At 32.3% G+C, this 18,967-nt stretch overlaps 3 long non-coding RNA genes across 3 annotated transcripts; 1 reads left to right on the top strand and 2 right to left on the bottom strand.

Moving 5' to 3' along the window:
• Positions 1-281: 281 nt before the first annotated feature.
• Positions 282-1,824, bottom strand: LOC146935704 (uncharacterized). Its single transcript, XR_015030330.1, has 2 exons — positions 984-1,824; positions 282-712 (listed from the first exon to the last, which is right to left on the bottom strand). It is a non-coding gene; the product is annotated as an uncharacterized LOC146935704 (long non-coding RNA).
• Positions 1,825-12,507: 10,683 nt separating this feature from the next.
• Positions 12,508-15,932, bottom strand: LOC146935703 (uncharacterized). Its single transcript, XR_015033101.1, has 2 exons — positions 14,399-15,932; positions 12,508-14,260 (listed from the first exon to the last, which is right to left on the bottom strand). It is a non-coding gene; the product is annotated as an uncharacterized LOC146935703 (long non-coding RNA).
• A 1,265-nt stretch (positions 15,933-17,197) lies between these two features.
• On the top strand, positions 17,198-18,102 carry LOC146935702 (uncharacterized). Its single transcript, XR_015030329.1, has 2 exons — positions 17,198-17,530; positions 17,639-18,102. It is a non-coding gene; the product is annotated as an uncharacterized LOC146935702 (long non-coding RNA).
• Positions 18,103-18,967: the final 865 nt, after the last annotated feature.

Genomic DNA, 18,967 nt, shown 5'->3' with positions numbered 1-18,967 from the left:
TTTAAGGTCTTCCTAAGATTAACGGGTCATTTTAAATAAACCAAATGTTTAAAAGTGAATTCGGACTAAGAGAATCATGGTTGACTGCTAAAACATTATGAAGGATTCTTGCCTCTTTAACATCAGTCAGGCCTTGGGCATCAAAGCCAAACAAGTAACCATTGGTGCCAGGGGCGGACCTGGACTTCCAATATCAATGGGGCTATATTTTTTTGTCAAATGATTAAATAATAATTTTTTTAATAAGAAGCTATATTAAAAAAGAGGTTGCAACATCCAAATTACAAAGCAAATGCTCTATTTTCCATTTGTTGAAAATGAGCTAAAATTACATATTATTAATTGTTTTAAGAACATCTCTTTCTATATATGTTTACAAGACGATCATTTAACCATTGATCACCCCTTACCCCTTGTTACTTACTTCTCTTCACATATTTCATAGCCGAGAAAACACGTTAAACACTTGCAGTTGACACTGGCAAAATCAGAGCTAACTTCTCAAGCTTGTACACCAAATCAAAGGTAGCGTTTTTGTTTGTTTTCACAACCAAAATCAGCATAAAGCCTCTCTAGCCAGGCCAAGAAATCAGCACCGCTAACCAAAATCATATAGCTCACGTTGTGTCTTTATTAAATTGGATATAATATACAATTACAAAATCTGAGTTGATTGATCTATCCAACAGGGCTATTTCTTGACTGCAACAACCTATTGATTCTTAGACAACAGGGAGTCCAAAATCCAGATTAATATACCTCAAAGTTCAACTCTCATTATCTCAATAATACAACCTAATTCAAGTTCAACTCCAATTCCAAACAACCTATACCAATTTTAGTAACCAGACCAAACCCTAAAAGTTAAAATCAAATTCAATTTCAGTACTGCTATCACTGCCACTCTTACCATCTTAATTCAATTTCAATTTCTATATCATGATTCAATTACTCTCACTACTATAATCAATTTCAAAACTGACCTGAGAGAGAAGAAGAGAGGAGATGGGCATGGGCTGACAGGCTAAGAATGGAGAGGAGATGGGATGAATCGCATTTTGTTGTTGTTGGGTTTACTTGTTTGTTCGTGAATTGTGATTCACTTTTGAGGAAGGAAAGGCGTTTCTGTTGAGAGGGGAGAAAAAGGAAAACGCTGTTATACTTTGCTGATACTATCAAAGAAAAAATATTGGGCTGGGCTACCTATAAGAAGAAAAAAAATTGGGCCTGAGCTGGTGTGGCTATTGCCACACCCTGCCCTGCTCAGGTCCGCCCCTGATTGGTGCCCACTTGCTATATATCTTCCCATTTCCCCACCTTTTTATGCACTTTAAAAAACTAAATTCATTCATTATGGATCTTAACCATGTCAACCAATTCCATTTTGAATCCTAACATTACTATCATAAGTTAGGGAAAAAGGAAGTTTCATGCATCAATCACAACTTATACCATAAACATACCAAACACATGAAAAATTAACAAAACACACAATGAACTTATAATCCCTCAATACAATTCAAAATAAAACATGCAAGAACTATTACTTCAGATCTTTTCTAGAATTAACGATAAATGCATGGATTAGCAATTTATTTACTTTCCTCAACTCATAGGAATTTATCCTTTCCCACTATTTTTCCAATTAAACCCTAACTTCATATTTATATCACTCGAAAACATCAAACACCTAATCTCCATGTGACATTTACAATTTTCATTTCTCAATCCCCTCATGAAGGAATACTCAACAGAAAACATACTGTCAAAATGAGCCGGCACGAAGCTATCCTGAATGAACGACGTAGTAGTTCTATAGTAATATAATATTTTTACATGTAAATGGAAGTGTATATTTAATAATATTTTATTTGTAAATGTGAAAGATAATGTAATATTTAAATAATTTCGATTGAAATTTCATATTTCTTTTTATTATTTTTTTTGCCCCTACAAACTTACCAATTTTTATTTTTCATCACAATAAAAAAATAGGCACTTTGATCTCCCTATAAAATTTTCATAGCACGTTGTATTATTCCAAACTTCCGGTACCTTATCTTGATTTTTTTTTATATTATAAATTTATATTTTATTTATCCCATTTTAAAAAATTTAAATTTTTAAATGTTTTTTTTTTTATAATATTCTAAACATACTTGAACAAAATCATTTAAGAATTTAGAAAGTTTAAAAATAATTAAAAAAAAATTGATTTTAGTAAGGACTAAAATCACATGGAGGAAAGTTATATAAGAACAAAAGCGCCCCTTTTTTTTATGGCGATGAAACGCAAAAGTTAAAATTTCATAGAGACTAAAATCATACTTTACCCATTTTTTAAATACTTCACTGTTTTTTGACAATGATGAAGTACTTTACGTGTAATATTATAATGATTACATCAATATTATTTTGGTGAAATTACCTTAGAATATTAATCAACAATGCGTGATCAAATGTATTTTGTTAGTTTAATCTAAAAGTTAAAGTTAAAAGCGATCCTCAAAAGTAAAAAAGTCTGTTTTTTTGTGTTCTAATTGTGAAGACTACAATTTTTAGTACTCTTTCCGATCTTGAATCATCAGAAGTTAAAACATATATTATCCATATCAAAGTTGTGGATATCGCTGAATTTAAGTTATGCATGCAAATTCCTTCAAAAAAAAAAAAAGTTATGCATATGCAAATGTTTTTTTTTTCCTTTTCTCATTTGATAGCTAAATTGAATTGTTTACTCATTTGTATCGTGGAAAATGAAACTCGAGTAAGGATCCTCTCCATTTGTTACAAATAAATAGAGAATGTCATTTGGTGAGAGATATATACAAAAAAATAGATAATGGGTCATACTATTAAGTGGGTCCCATCACTATTAATTATTTATATTTTTTTCAAATTTCATTGTGTCTTTATCACTCCAAATAGAATAAATGGAGATTGAAGAGTACACAATAAATGAAGAAGATTTCAACTCGATGAAACACACCTGATAGCTACCAACAACAATTTAATTTTCGAGTACTTTGGTTTGAGCGGGGTCTTCATTTTTTGTACTCATGGATCTTTTTTTTTTGTGGTGGCCGGGGTTTGAACCCCCATACTTTGCATATTACCATGCGTTGTCCCTACCAATTGAGTTAAGCTCACGAGGACTTTACTCATGGATCTCATTGTGAATAAATATTTCTCTGCTATCAAAATAAATAAATAAACAAATACTTTTCTGATTTTGAAACAAAAACACAAACACTCGCACTTTGTTCAACTCCATGTAATACATTTTAAAAACAACACTATCTATCATAGCTTACATCAAACTCAAATTGAAGCAGACAATAAGTGAAAAACAGCACAACAAATTTGTGGCAAGAACAACAATTAAACATTTTTTTAATGGGAAAAGCTAATTTGTTCCCTTAAGGGCACATGTTAAGAAAACCAAATTTAAAAATATAGTATTGAACATAAAAATATAGTATTGAAATTGTGCTTTTAACATCTAAGAAGTTTAAAAGTTAATTTTTTCCATGTTGAATTTATTTTTCATTTCCTTTTTTAATTCTTAACTTGTGTCTTTAGAGCATTAACATTTTTTTATTATATATAGTCCAACACTGTCTTAAAGGAAATATAATATAAAGATATAGTCTTACGGATATTTTCAACTTTTAAAAAAATTGAATACATTATTTTCCAGACTAATCCATTTTTGACTCTATAATGAAATGTATTAAGGTGAATACAAGAGGCACTCCAAACACATTACAAAGAGAATCTCATACAATTTCATGACATGATAATGGACTAATCTATCCACATAAAAATAAAAAAAATTACTTTTATCTTCCTTACAAATATTATAATGAACCATGATCAAAACAACATTTTAATATTATTAAATATTTCCGACACATTTACCATCTTCTCATTGAAAAGAATGTTATTCCCTCCTCAAACAAATAATTCATGAAGTAGATAACCACACCAAATGAAATGGTTTCTTTGCTTGATTATCTTTTACCAAAGTGTTAAAACCGAACTTTAAAGTGAAGCAACTTTGTACATCCGAGATCCAATACAATGACTCATTATTGCGTACTAAATGAAGATGAGGGAACCATGATTTCAAAAAGAGATCTTCTAGGTAGTTATCATTCCAAAACAAAAGAGTATCTTTTTCCGCCAACACATTATAAACAATGGAGTATACCAATTAATTTCAAATTCATCCAATGAAATTGTTGACGAAGCCTCAAGATTGAGGAGGAAACTCGTTTTTGTAAGGTTTTCTTCGAAAATGCCTTTAATTTGGTGGAACTGAATTACTTGCAAGGGGATTCGATGAAAATGAATTTTCCTAATATGTAGAGAAAATGGCTTAAGGAATTTTCCTAATAGGTACAGAAGCGCAACAACTTAGTTCAACATGGTTACACGGAAAGGGGCTTGAGACAATGCGACCCTCTCGTGCCTTTCTTGTTATTGGTTGCTGCTATAGTTCTTAGTGTCACGTTAAAAGCTTCTTAGGCTATCAGGTTTTGAAGATTTCTCATTTACAGTTGATGATACTCTAATTTTTTTTTTTTTTTTGTGAGAAATCTTATGCTACAATTACAGCTATGAAAGCCAAGCTTGTCCTTTTTAAATTAATTTTAGGCCTTAAAGTTAATTAGCATCCATAAACGTCTATTATTTGGTGTTAATATATCTCCTATCTGGTTAGAAGATGTATCCATAGTTCTTAATTGCAAAATCAACAGGGATCCTTTTAAATACATTCACCTTCCAAGTTTATTGACCTTCTAATTTGTGGGATTTGTAACCTTCCTTATAGTGTACTATAAAAAAAAAGTATTTCATAATTTATAACAGTTGTAAAATATGTAGTTCAATTTTTTTTTTAAATTATCCTTTCAAGCTTTTTAGTCAAACCCTGTCGCTTCAAACTTAGTGTTTAATGTTTATTACAACTTAAATTTAATGGTCCATCCGAGAAATCAACGACTCATTAATCTAGATGCATAAGTGGATATAATTTGGAAGAAAAATCAAATAATTTATTTCTTAATTGTCCTTTTATCTAGAAGTGTCCTTAATTGTCTTCATGTTGTTGTGTGCAAGTGTGAGTTATATGTCCCACATCGGATAAAATAGTAAAGGTTGAACACCTTATAACTAAGAGGACCTATAAACCCATTGCCTTAAGGTTTTGGGTAAGAGTGTGGTGTCTTTCTTGCTTGTATGGTTATTCTAGCCTCGATGTGGTCGGTCCCCAGAGCTCCCCCAGTGACCCAACAGTAGCCTCGATGTGGTCGGTCCCCCGAGCTCCCCCAGTGACCCAGTAGCCTCGATGTGGTCGGTCCCCCGAGCTCCCCCAGTGACCCAACAGTGGTATCAGAGCCCCGGTTCGACGAAGGGTACGACCGAAGCTGCCGGTCAGTTGCGCAGAAAGCAACAACGACGGTACAAGCAACAAGTGGCTCCTTGTGCAGTAACGGCGATACAAGCAAGCAAAAAGCTTCCGCTATGGGGAGCACGATAAAGTGATGGAATCACACTTGAGGAGGAGTGTTGTTGTGTGCAAGTGTGAGTTATATGTCCCACATCGGATAATGTCCCACATCGGATAAAATGTATCAGAGCCCCGGTTCGACGAAGGGTACGACCGAAGCTGCCGGTCAGTTGCGCAGAAAGCAACAACGACGGTACAAGCAACAAGTGGCTCCTTGTGCAGTAACGGCGATACAAGCAAGCAAAAAGCTTCCGCTATGGGGAGCACGATAAAGTGATGGAATCACACTTGAGGAGGAGTGTTGTTGTGTGCAAGTGTGAGTTATATGTCCCACATCGGATAATGTCCCACATCGGATAAAATGTGTAGTAACGGCGATACAAGCAAGCAAAAAGCTTCCGCTATGGGGAGCACGATAAAGTGATGGAATCACACTTGAGGGGGAGTGTTGTTGTGTGCAAGTGTGAGTTGTATGTCCCACATCGAATAAAATAGTAAAGGTTGAACACCTTAACATGTGGCTCCTTGTGCAGTAACGGCGATACAAGCAAGCAAAAAGCTTCTGCTATGGGGAGCACGATAAAGTGATGGAATCACACTTGAATGGGGAGCACGATAAAGTGATGGAATCACACTTGAGGGGGAGTGTTGTTGTGTGCAAGTGTGAGTTATATGTCCCACATCGGATAAAATAGTAAAGGTTGAACACCTTATAAGTAAAGTAAAGGTTGAACACCTTAACATGTGGCTCCTTGTGCAGTAACGGCGATACAAGCAAGCAAAAAGCTTCTGCTATGGGGAGCACGATAAAGTGATGGAATCACACTTGAATGGGGAGCACGATAAAGTGATGGAATCACACTTGAGGGGGAGTGTTGTTGTGTGCAAGTGTGAGTTATATGTCCCACATCGGATAAAATAGTAAAGGTTGAACACCTTATAAGTAAAAGGACCCATAAACCCATTGCCTTAAGGTTTTGGGTAAGAGTGTGATGTCTCTCTTGCTTGTGTGGTTGTTCTAGCCTCGATGTGGTCTTATCACAATAGGATCACTTAAGGATTGGTAAATGAGTATGTAAGACGTAAGTGTCGGGGGGCCCGCACGTTACTGAGGGAGTCCGAGGTGCCTTAGCTAGGTATTCATTGGTTATGTATGGGATTGTTCTCGGGGTTACTCCACCCGGGGCTCTCCGTAAAATGAATGGTCCCCCGAGCTCCCCCAGTGTCCCAACACTTCATTCTTTTATAAAAGAATCCCGTAAATGCTTTCATGCAATATGATTGCTTTCTCTGGACTAGTTTGATTGATCGAAAGAATATGCTTTATGGTTGCAAAGATAAGGGTGGGTTTTATAAGGGTGGGTTTTTGAATCGTGTGTAAAGACAAGTTAGCCGGTGGATAAGGCTAGTTCAAAAACTTCGTTTTTGATATTGATTAGGGTGTTAAAAACCAAACCAACCTAATATAAAAAACTGTTAACTGAATCAATCAAAACAAAACTGTAAAAGATGCATTTAGTTCAGATGTATCAAGATTATTTTCTTACTCAACCGCATGGTTTGTTTTGATTTGCGGTTTTTATTTTATTAACCAAACCAAACCGCAACATAAGAAAAACGCTAATTAAACTTATGTCACTTAAACTAATACCCATAGAAACTTTTATAAAATGACATATTTTTTCTCTTGTTAAGTTTCTTTTTCCAAAATTATTCTCAAATATATAAATCATTATTTACACTTTAATCGAAGGCAAGCGGGCAACAAGCTGCGCCGCCAAGCCATTTTGGATGACAAAACCAATCTTCATAAACACAACATTCATGGACCAAGGAAACATGACATTTAGAGAATGATAAAATCTTAGTATTTTGCATTTCTAACGTAATAAGATTACTTTTTACGCACATTTTTAAATTGGTTTATGTCGTTGGAAACATTGTTAAATAAAAATGAAATTGTAATGTTGGATAAAATTTTAAACACATATGAAAAAGTTGTTGAATTCACCTCCAATTTTTTTTAGTTAGTCAAGTGGTTAAAAATTAATCTTTACAAAATAAATAATGGGGTGTCTGAAGTTCGAACTGCGTAGTCTCTGTATATATTATTCCCTACCAACCGAGCTAAGTTTTTTTTATGGTCATCAGGGTTTAAACCCCAAATCTTACATATATTATGCATTGTTCAAACTAACTGAGTTAAGCTCACGAGACCCAACTGAGCTAAGTGAATGGACCTCGACCTCCACTTATATTGAGTAAAACCTAATTAAAAAATTGTGAATTTTTTAATCCTAATCCACAATCAAATTCCGTAATATTAGGCTTTTAAAAAGTTTGATTTGCTTTGTGACGTGTAGGTTAATCCGTAAGCATATGGCAATAGCCTGACGTATTTCATCAATAATTGCACCTCCCACTCACCAATGTCTCTAACTACTACTAGTATAAAACATGATATTATTCCCTATGTTTTATGCACCAATACTAAAATCCATACTAATTAAGATTAAGATGACTTCTTTTTCCTCATACTTGCTTGTGTTTTTCCTTGCATCTCTGATTCTCATCCCTCAAGGCTTTGGTGATCATCCTCATCATGATCATCCTACACATCCACCATCTACTCAAGGATTTGGTGATCATCCTATACATCCTACCAACCAACCCAACCCAAAAAAGCATGATCCTCACCACCCTCCAAAAGAAGATAACACCTTACCCAAACCAACTTACCCTGCCAACATTCCAAGAAAGCCTCCTCATCACCCTCCAAAAGAAGATAACACTCATTTCTAAAGTATGAAATGAGAGTTATGAACTATATATCATCTGAATAAGTGGTCTTAGTTACCAAGCTGTTTGTTTTCTATAGTAATATGTACTCTCCTACTTGGAAACTGTGTGTATGTGTCATGAATAAAAATTACTTGACAAGAAAGAGTGCTATGTACTGAAGATTATAAATATTTTTATTTGTGACACCAGATTATAATAAATAAATTTTATGATTGTGCGAGATTGATTGGTTTGATTGATTTATACTTAGCCATTTCAGACCGTAAATAATTAAGTCTATAATATAAGTTTAATCAAATTTTAATTAATAAAAGAAAACTTGAGATTATATCCTCAATCACGTTGTACCAGCAGTTACATGTACGTGAGCTTGTGAGGATATTAATTAACACCCAAATTGATAATGTTTTTGCCTAAATAGTGTTGATTTTTGGCATCAAAACTGAAGTTCCATGAAATACAAATTACAAATTTTGACGCCCTTAAAAAAATACCATGAAATCAAGCTAATACGAGGAAAGTAAATATACTCATACAAAAGAGATGGGTCTAGAATACTATATAATACTACAACTTAAGACACCAATTGATATACCATGATCTAATAGTTGAGACACTATAAAGATGTACTCCCTCCGGTCCTACTTATAAGAGAAACTTGGGTAAACAAAAGTTGATGTATCTAGTTAAAAATTCAATTCAAATACATCAACTTTTGTGGACCTAACTTTCTCTTATAAATAGGACCGGAGGTAGTATTAAACTGGACACCATTTTCGTCTTCTGGTTTCTTTTACAAGTTGAGTCAGAAAATCGTCATGATTAGAGAGTTTCTTTAGTTCAAACCACGGTTCTTCAAACTTCTTCATGTTCTCTAAATTGGTCTTTTACATATCTTCTGGTACTCGATGAAGGGTCATGGAAAATGCTTCAGCCTACTGAATGAGAGGAGTCTCAGTAAAGAACAATTCTACTTTCTCGTCGGAGGTCAATGATTTTCGACTTGCATTACAAACCGATGAACTTGAAGCTTCATTAGCCATGGAAAATTGAGAGGTAAAAGTTGTAAGTCATCTGAAAAGACGATGAAGGATGATAACAATTTGAAGAGAAATGCATAGATTAGAATGATTAGAATAAGTGAAATTGCAGTTCTTTAAATAAAAGAAATCAATCAATGTATAAAAGAATTCTTTGAATTTCAAGAAAAGTAACAATTATAGTGGGTAATACTGAAGCGGAAGAGGTGAAGGAAACAATTTAGAGAGTGATCAATACTCATCTAAGCAATGGATAGTAGATCAAGAATCATAATTATGCCCAAATCTATTTTATCGGTATACACGCCATTTTGATCTAGAGGGAACTACTCTCTTAGATTCATGAATTTCCAAATTCTTGATTTTTTAACCTTAACAAACTTGATAATTGTACTCGTGAAGCTTGCATGATAATAGATGCTTTAATAATTTTTTAGCCTTTATTGGTTTGTAAATTGAATAACTTTAAATTATAAGTCAATCTACAAATTAAAATATAAGTAAATCAACAAATTGAATAACTTTAATAATGCTGCGGTTTTTTTTTTTAAAAAAAAAGATACTACCTCCGTCCTTTATTATAGGAGTTTTTAAAAAAAAAAATTGTCCCGTTTTATAAGAGCCTTTTGATATTTTCAAGTGCATTAATTATTTCTTTACAAAATTACCCCTATTTATTCTACATATTTTTTTTTTGAAAAGCAATAAATTCTTTTTTCCTTTGATAAAAGAAGAGCAATAAGTTTACGTGGGTAAACAAAAGAGTATAACTCTCATTCATGCACTGAACTTGCCTTTATAATGATGATATTCACGTCCCACAATAAAAACAGTGATCACAAGGATTAAAAGGATGTTTAAATCAATGTTAAGAGGTGGTTCCATGGCTTCCTATAATTTTTCATGAAGAATATGTTTAGTTCTCTTTTTTTTTTTTTGAATAGCAATATGTTTAGTTCTCTATATGTTTATATACTCTTGTTTAATGCTCCTTGTTCTTAAAAAATGGCGTCAGAGATTTGAAAATAATTCCTAAAAATTTTAAGTTTGGAGCTTTAAAATTGAAATTTTGGGAAAAAAAAGTGATTCCAAATATTTGTGGAAAAAAAATGGAATGGTTATTCACGTTTCATTTTTTTTTGCCATGGCCTTTCCAAGTCTACATTCAATCTAGAGGTACATTCACGCTTCCTTTTCAACTATGGGTACAATGATAAATTAATCTAGTGCATTATTCAAGTAGTAGTGGGCAATTAATATAGGAAAATAATGAATTGTAATTTCAATTATATATTAGAAGGGAAAATATGGAAAGAAATGTTATTTGTCAACAAATTTAAAACAATAATCAACTTTCTTAAAACCCGTGTTTTTTTCTAAAAGGGTCGTATAATAAGGGACGGAGGTAGTATATGCATTTGCGATTTTTTTAAACACGCACATATATATTTTAAATTTTAATATATATAAAAAGTTATTATAAATAGTTTTTTTTTTACGATAAAAACTATTTTCAATAGTTAATATAACAATTCTATAATTAGGTTAATATCAAATAAATTGAATAAATATTTAAATAAAAAAACACTACATACCAAAATATTAAAAGAAAACAAAGTTTGAAATTAAAAAATGTTGAAATAACAAGAGTTGTAGACAAATGGTAGAGAGAGGGAAGTAGAGAGAAGTGTATGTGTAAGAATGAATGGAGGAATTGGCTATTTATAAAGGAAAAAAAACCTAACCATTGGCCATTTGCGTTGGGTTACAATCTGATGCAAATGGCAACGGTAATAAGTTCTGGGAGTTGAGTCTTTATGACGGCATCTGTCCGCCGCAAGTTCAAAATTCAAATTCCCCACCTTTCCTTTGTGTCCGAAAACTTCTGCCGCAAATACAACCATGTTTTCTGATTTCTCCCCAAACCTTTGCATAGGTCTTTGTGTCTACCGCAAAGGCAGATTCGAATTTCCAGCCGAGCATTTTTGTTGTCTTTCTAATCATGATTTCTCTTCATATAGGAGAGAAATGAGAGAGCTCTTGTTTTCACAGTGCCAACACATCAATTTCATCCTTTTGAAGCTTTGAATCAGTTTTGAAAACTTTGCCTCTGATGGATAGTGTCGTTGAATAGTAATAGAGAAATCCTTTGCTACTTATTAAATGATCAGTTGCACACTATTTGCCATTGAATTTCTTTGTTTGTTTCATCAAGTGGTCACAAAAAGACAAATATTACTATCATAGATTTGCTTTGAGTTCTCTAGAAGAAGAAAAAACTGGTTCAAGTCACTCAGAATGCTGACGTGTCCATTAGAACTTCCTTCCTTCAGAGTATGTATCCATTAGAGATTGTTCTCACTAGTCATCCAGACCTGATGCAATATCTGATCAGAGCATTGAATTTTTTAAAAATTTCTTCAGATCATCTTCTAATTTTTAGAAATTTCCAATTCTTTTCTTTCGTACCAAAATGTTTTCCTTTATGTTCAAAGCATGATGTATCAGAACCAAAACTCGACCTTTAAATCAGATTTTACTTTTGTGATGTTGCACACTTGAACACACATTAGAGTATCAAATTGTTCTCTTATACATTATTATCATTAAAATTTTAGAGTCACTGTTCTAAAACCCACTTTGGTTCAACTACAGATGAAACCAACTGAGAGTTAGCGAGGAACATTTTAATCAGAATTCAGTAAGGCGATAGTGCATGGAGGAGACCCAAAAAAGTCGTTGTATTTCTCCCTAATGTATCACGTGAACATATCAGTTTTCATTTCTAGTTTATTTTGTATATACTGGAGGTGAGAAAAATACAGGGGGGTGGATTGTGTTATTTTTTTAAGCAAAAAAAAAAATTGTAAGTGTTTTAGAACTAGCCATAGTCTGACTCATAGTATGTATGCAGCAGAAATATCAAACACAAAGATGTGTGTGTGTGTGTGTGTGTGTGAGAGAGAGAGAGAGAGAGAGAGAGAGAGAGAGTGAGAGCAGACACAAAACATTTTATACTGGTTCCTCCCATAAAATAGGAGTAGTTCAGTCTCCTTTCACTTCCAAGAGATTACACTATAATCTCACTAGATTACAAATGCTCAAGGACTCTTTCAAGAGACTTTCAAATGCTCAAACACACTTGTGCGATACCTCAAATGCTCAAGCACGCAGGCAAGAGACTTCTAAGTTTATAAATAAACATGATATGTTCTTACACTTGATATACAATCAAAGGTGTAAACATAACAGACTTTGAAGACTTAGAATTTCTAAGATACAAACTTCAATAAGAAATTCTTAAGTGTTTTTTTGCTTTTTAATTTCGACAGAGTTAATGGCACATTATAAATATCAAAGTTTAAAAGACATTGGAGAACAAATGCCAGCGCAATTAGAGTCGTTGAGAAGCTTCAAATAAAGAATGTTTGCCATTTGCCTGATGTGGATAGTTCCGTTTATTAGACATTTGAATTTCCTAGGTGTTGACTTCTGGTTGACTTCTGGTTGCCTTTTGCCTGATGTTTTCCCTTCAGCTTCTGAGTATCATCCTTTCTTCAGACCCAAGGTGTTAATTTCTGGTTGACCTTTCTTCAGACCTTGTCAAATTTTAACCTATCGTGATGCACACTTCAACATATATTAGCATTATCAAATAATACTTTAATACTTTATTATCATCAAAACCTTAGAGGAATTGTACAAACCAATTTTGTTCCAACATATACATACCAATAAAAGACTTTATGTGAATGATAATGTTGATGAATTCATGCGACTAAATTTTTTTATACTACTAGTTACAAACCCGTGCTTCGCACGGGTTAAATTACGTATTTTTTAAAAAAATTACTCTAAAGTAGAGATGTTCAAATTACGAAACATTGCCATTCTTCGTAAATTTGATATTGGCCTTAAAGTTCACACAAGTAGACACAATTGTGATGATTTCATGCTAAGAGAAATGCCTCAAATTCAAGTCCTTGTAAAGAGCGAAACTCAAATTCTACTTTGATGTTCAAACTGTAAGCAGACAAAGTGAAAGTACACAACACATTACAGAAATTCAAAGTGACTCTAAAATAAAATAATGTTAATGAAGTAATGAATGGAAAGAAAAACTTACTTTGAGTAACTCCAGAAAGAAGTAGGAAAAAAAATTCAAGCATAGAGTTCATTGTAAAAATAAAAGATTAAGATGTTAACTTACAAATTCTAAGCTGCCTGCTATTTATTATTTTATTTTTTTGAAGAAAAGCTGCCTGCTATTATATTCCAGAGATTGACATTTAGTTACGGAGTATTTTATTGGTGGCATATATACAATAAGTCTTCATTCACTGAATATAATGCACAAGTTTATGTACATTCAGTGCACACGTTATATGATGACTACTGTAACTTTAAAGGAGTTTTCACTAACATTAATTTTTTTTTAATGGAACCAGTATAGAAACTATGGAAACAATCACTAACTGTGTGATGAATATAATTTGAAAAAGAAAATTCTAGTTATATTAGAAACTCATTAAACTTGTGAAATCAGAATATCAATTAAGACATACTGATCAAAAGCCTTCAATCTACTTGACCTTCAACTTTGAGTTGTTAATGTAATGAGTTAGGATTTCTTGAGCTGCAATCCATTGCCAAAACTAATTATACTCAGAATTAGGCCTAACGTTTTTAGATATGTACAATAACTGTCTGATTGTCTGCTACTTCTGCCGTTATGCTATTCCTTCTGTTTGTCCTCATGCTCTTATCTTTTTTTGCAATTACTTTGGGATGATCTTCTCAAAAAATTCTGACACCAACTTTGAGAAGGAAGAAGAATTGTCTTGTAGCAATTGAGGGTCTTGCTTTCCTCGATCAATGACTTTCAAAGCTCAAAGTCTCTAAACTGAGTTATGACATGAATTCGATCACCGTAAACCCATGAACAAAACAAAGATGCGGAGGTAAATCCAAATGCACAACATCAAACAACGTAAATAAACCATAAAATATTTTGCAACCACTGCAACCAAATCCTTCTAACCTTTGCATCACCGATAATCAGTTCCATGTGCTGATTTCCATTACTTCCAATGATAGTCCATGACTTAAGCAGCCTAAAACAGATTTTCCAAATGTCGGAGTCCTTGTTCAAATCCCTGATATAATTATAATCCCTCGACATTGAAAACCCTACATAAAAACAAAGCAACTCATCACCAGACCATATTGCAACACCTCACAAACTTTGTGTTTGCACTAATAACAGATTTTTCGTCGATTATTGTTATGAAAGGATGTAGAGACACAGTCAGAGGCAACAAATTCAGTACATATGATTAATCACATGTTGTTGCATGGAAAATGTCATTTTCATCAATACAAATTAGAGATTGCAAGAAATTGTGTAAATTACTAATCAATTGAGACTGAGATAGGTAAGAATAAATGGATGAACAAAATTAGATCGTTGTATTTTTGCAAGATTGATAGTGGCACACTCATGCCTACTGTTTTTGCATCAATCACCAATTATTTCTAGATTCTTCTTGTCAAGGAATATAATTGTCAATACAAACCAACACAAATTAGCTGCAATCTCTAGTATCTATACTCATAATTACTGATACACTCTTTCAAAAAAAGCTGAATCAAAGTGACTGAACAAAGTATAACCCTTTAAAGGAACCTCAACTTTTATTGTCCTCAATACATTTTGTTTCTACTTTCCTCAGTCAAATAAACCAAATCCAGAAAAAATGGCTATATTTGCGCAAAGGACACAAAAATCTTGTGCATTAGCAAACCTCATTCCACAAAAAATTATTATGTGTGTTTCATAATGTGAGAAGAACCAAACCTTTGAGAATAAGCCAAATAAATTTTGCAAACCATGAATATCAAAAAATTATATATCATGATTTTTTTTTGGACATCAAATGAGAGAGTAAGCAAATTTTGTGTATCATTAGGACAATTTTTTGTATCATAAACATTTCATAATCATGCAAAAATTCAAAACCATCAATCCCGAGGACGGGGAAAGGTAAATTTATCAACATTCAACAAAAATATGTAGAAGAACCAAACCTTTGAGAACCATCAATATCGAAAGATTCTAAATCATTAATTTTCGATACATCAAATGAGAAAGGAAGCAAATTTTCTGTACCATTGGCAGAATTTTCTTTATCATAAGTATTCAATAATCAAATAAAACATATAGCATCACAACAACACACCACAATTCACATACATGCATGAAAAACGACCACAAACAAAAATCCAGTAACATGAGACAAATTAAGGGAAATAGCTGCATTTTTCTAAGAAATTGATGTCGTTCATAAATGTGAAAATCAAGCAAGCATATTGCACAAATCTCAGCTATATGTACATTTCTAAAACATTTACGAAAGCATTATAAAGATTTGCTGAGGAAAAGAGCATGTTCTATTTTGTTCAAGAGATTAGGAAAAAAAAATTATAATTAACATGATACTAATTGGAACGAATGAAGGAACCAACAATGAGAGTGATTGTTTTACGCTTTCCTTTCAGAATTGTTTTTGACACCTTGTTCGGGAAATGCTAAACGGGGAAATAACTGCAATATTAATCTAATGCATATTAACATGGATAAGATGTATGCTAATATAGTTACATATAATTTATAAAATGAAGGTAGCATAACTGATTTTGGCCTAACTTCTCCTTAAAAATGTATAGAAGTTGGAAGAAAAAAAAATGGGTCAAATGGTATCTTAATCTCCCACAACGACAGTGTAAAAGCAACTGAATTTGGGAGAAAAAAATTGGAAAATAGTTAAAAGATTTTAAAAATATAAAAATTGGAAAATAGTTAAAAAGAAATCGGTGAGGTAGCACTCAACGAAGCAACACAAAAAAAATTATATGCGTTAGCGTAACGTTAATGTGTGTGTCTGTATTCGCGAGGTTGAAGAAAGGAAATAAAAATATTTGGTATCATTAAATGACAGTGTGAATAAAAATATTTGTGAGGTTATAATGATTAAACGATATTGAAATTAAATATATAAGTGATAAAAAGATAATAAAATTCCTTTGAAAAAAAAGATAATAAAATTAAATGGAATCTCCTTAAAAAATTAAATTGAACGGTTCAAAAAACTAAAATAAAATAAAATAAAATTAAATGGAAGAAAAAAAAAGCATATTAAAATATAATATTAAAAAATAAAAGAAAAGGTTCCTAACGTGAGTTGAAAAGAGGTGCTTGTGAAATAAATTGTCGAGAAGTAGTTTTTTAAAGTAACATTCAAAAACTTTTGGCCAAAGCTTATTCTATTCAATTTTATGCATTCAAAAAAAGTAATTTTCCTTAAAAATATAGAGAAGTTGGAAAAAAGTCGGGTCAAATGATACATTAATCTTCCTCAACGACAATGTAGAAGCAACTGAATTTGGGAGAAAAATCGAAAAATAGATAAAAACATAAAAATTGGAAAATAGTTAAAAGTTATTAAAAATATAAAAATTAGAAAATAATTTAAAAAATTGATGAGGGGCAAAATGGGAAATTCATGAGGTATTGGTGAGGTGGCAACAACCCAAAACCATGAATTAGAAAATTACTAAAATGCCCTTCCTAGGGGCAAAAATGGGAATTCACATTGCTTCAATTTTAATAGATTGTATATAGATAGATTCCATATGATTAAATGATTTTAATATATACAAAATAATACAATACGATTAACTTATGTATTATTTTTTTTTTTTAAATTTCCCCTTTCGATCATCAAAAGTAATAAGGTTAATTACCAATATATTAAATTCTAATGATTAGCAAGTTTTTTACGGTACGCCTTTATTAACTGTGGTAAATGGATAAATATAACACATTGTTCTTCTTAAGAGACACTTAATAATAATTATAAATTTAGGGAGGGACTTCTAAAAGTTCTTAAGAGGTATAAATAACTACATTTTTCTTAACACACCATGAGGTTTATATATATACACTATAAAGTAATCAAATAAGTTATATTTGTTGTATGTAAAGATTATAAACTATAAAGTGATAAAATAAATAGTATTTGTTGTATGTAAAGAGAGAAAGATATGGCTCATAAGTTTGTGTATGCTATAATTTTATTTATCTTCCTATTTCTTGTTACGAATAATGTTGAGGGTAAGATTTTATTTCCATCCTTTTAAAATTTCATTCCTTAGTTTGTAGTTCATATATAATCTTTATTTCATTTTTATAACATTAGTTTATTTTATTCTTTCACTATAGGATATGCTGTTTGTATAACTAATCAGGATTGCCCACCAAAAACACGGCTTATATGGTATAAGTGCCTTAATCGCAAATGTATAGCGTATAGATTGTCCTACGGATAGCATGAGTCTCATATTCAAGATATTACAATTACACCATGCATGGAAGAGTGAGTTCTTACACTAGCAAAAAGAAATATGGAATATAAATTTTGCTAAAATATTTTTTAGTTACTATTTAGTTATTGTCGTGGATTCCAATAATTGTATTTTTTTTTTATCACCATTTACATACCTACCACATATAACTTCAATTTTTTATCATAATATTGTCACGCTTATGAATTTTCAAACAATGTCATTTATGTTTCTGTCGAACGAAGAGTTCACCAGTACATTTCTTTATTCTAAGTGTAAATTATTGGTTCTAATGATAATAAAAGGATTATTACTAGGAGTGTCCTCCTCCTAAAAGTCTCAGGTTTGATTCTCTCCAATGCCAATTTAGGTGAGATAATTTAGCTTCTTAAAAAAAGATTATCACTAAGATATTAAAGATGGAACTCTGTTTGTCCAAGTTAAGAATTATCGTGATATTGACCATATAGTTATTACATTTCTCATCCAAAATATAGAGTCTTAAAAAATCTTTAAATAATTAAATAATCATATCAAATTAACAATAAGTTTGAGGTCTTCCTATGATTAACGGATCATTTTAAATAAACCAAATGTTTGGAAGTCAGAATGGTGAAAAATAGAAAGCACATGCCCCATAATCGAAACCAAAGGCTTAGGGCATCAAAGATTTTTTTTTTTTTTGAAAACTTGGTAACCAATCCAAGGACCGACTAATCCGAGGGGATCATCCCACCGCCCACTTGCGGGAACCCCATTTAAATCCATTGCAAAGCTCTGTATGGACTTGCCCACCGAAATTGGCACCAGAGGGAATCGAACTTGAAGCCTTGAGAGGAGCAAACTCCACGATCCCAAGCTAACTACTAGGCCAACCCCAAATGGGTAGGGCATCGAAGATTTATTAAGAGTCTATGTAGACATTGGGCATCGAACCCATATTCATTCATTATGGATCTCAACCATATCCACCAATTCCATTTTGAATGCTAACACAGTACTATCGAAAGTTTTTTTTTAAGAAGCTAAATTAAGAGAATCGAACCTGAAACCTTGAGGAGGAGCACACTTCTAGGTCCCAAACCAATACCACTAGACCAACCCAAGTGGGTTCAGTACTATCGAAAGTTGAGGTGGGAATAAGGGATTTTCATGCACAAGTCATAACTTAAACCATATATTAACTAAACAAATGAATGATTAACAA

Source organism: Medicago sativa, chromosome 3 (assembly GCF_051527215.1).
Source record: "Medicago sativa cultivar Bolivia chromosome 3, Bolivia_mono, whole genome shotgun sequence".
Taxonomy (NCBI): Eukaryota; Viridiplantae; Streptophyta; class Magnoliopsida; order Fabales; family Fabaceae; genus Medicago; species Medicago sativa.
Note: the sequence above shows the minus strand (reverse complement) of the source record. Positions and strands in the feature narration are given on the sequence as shown.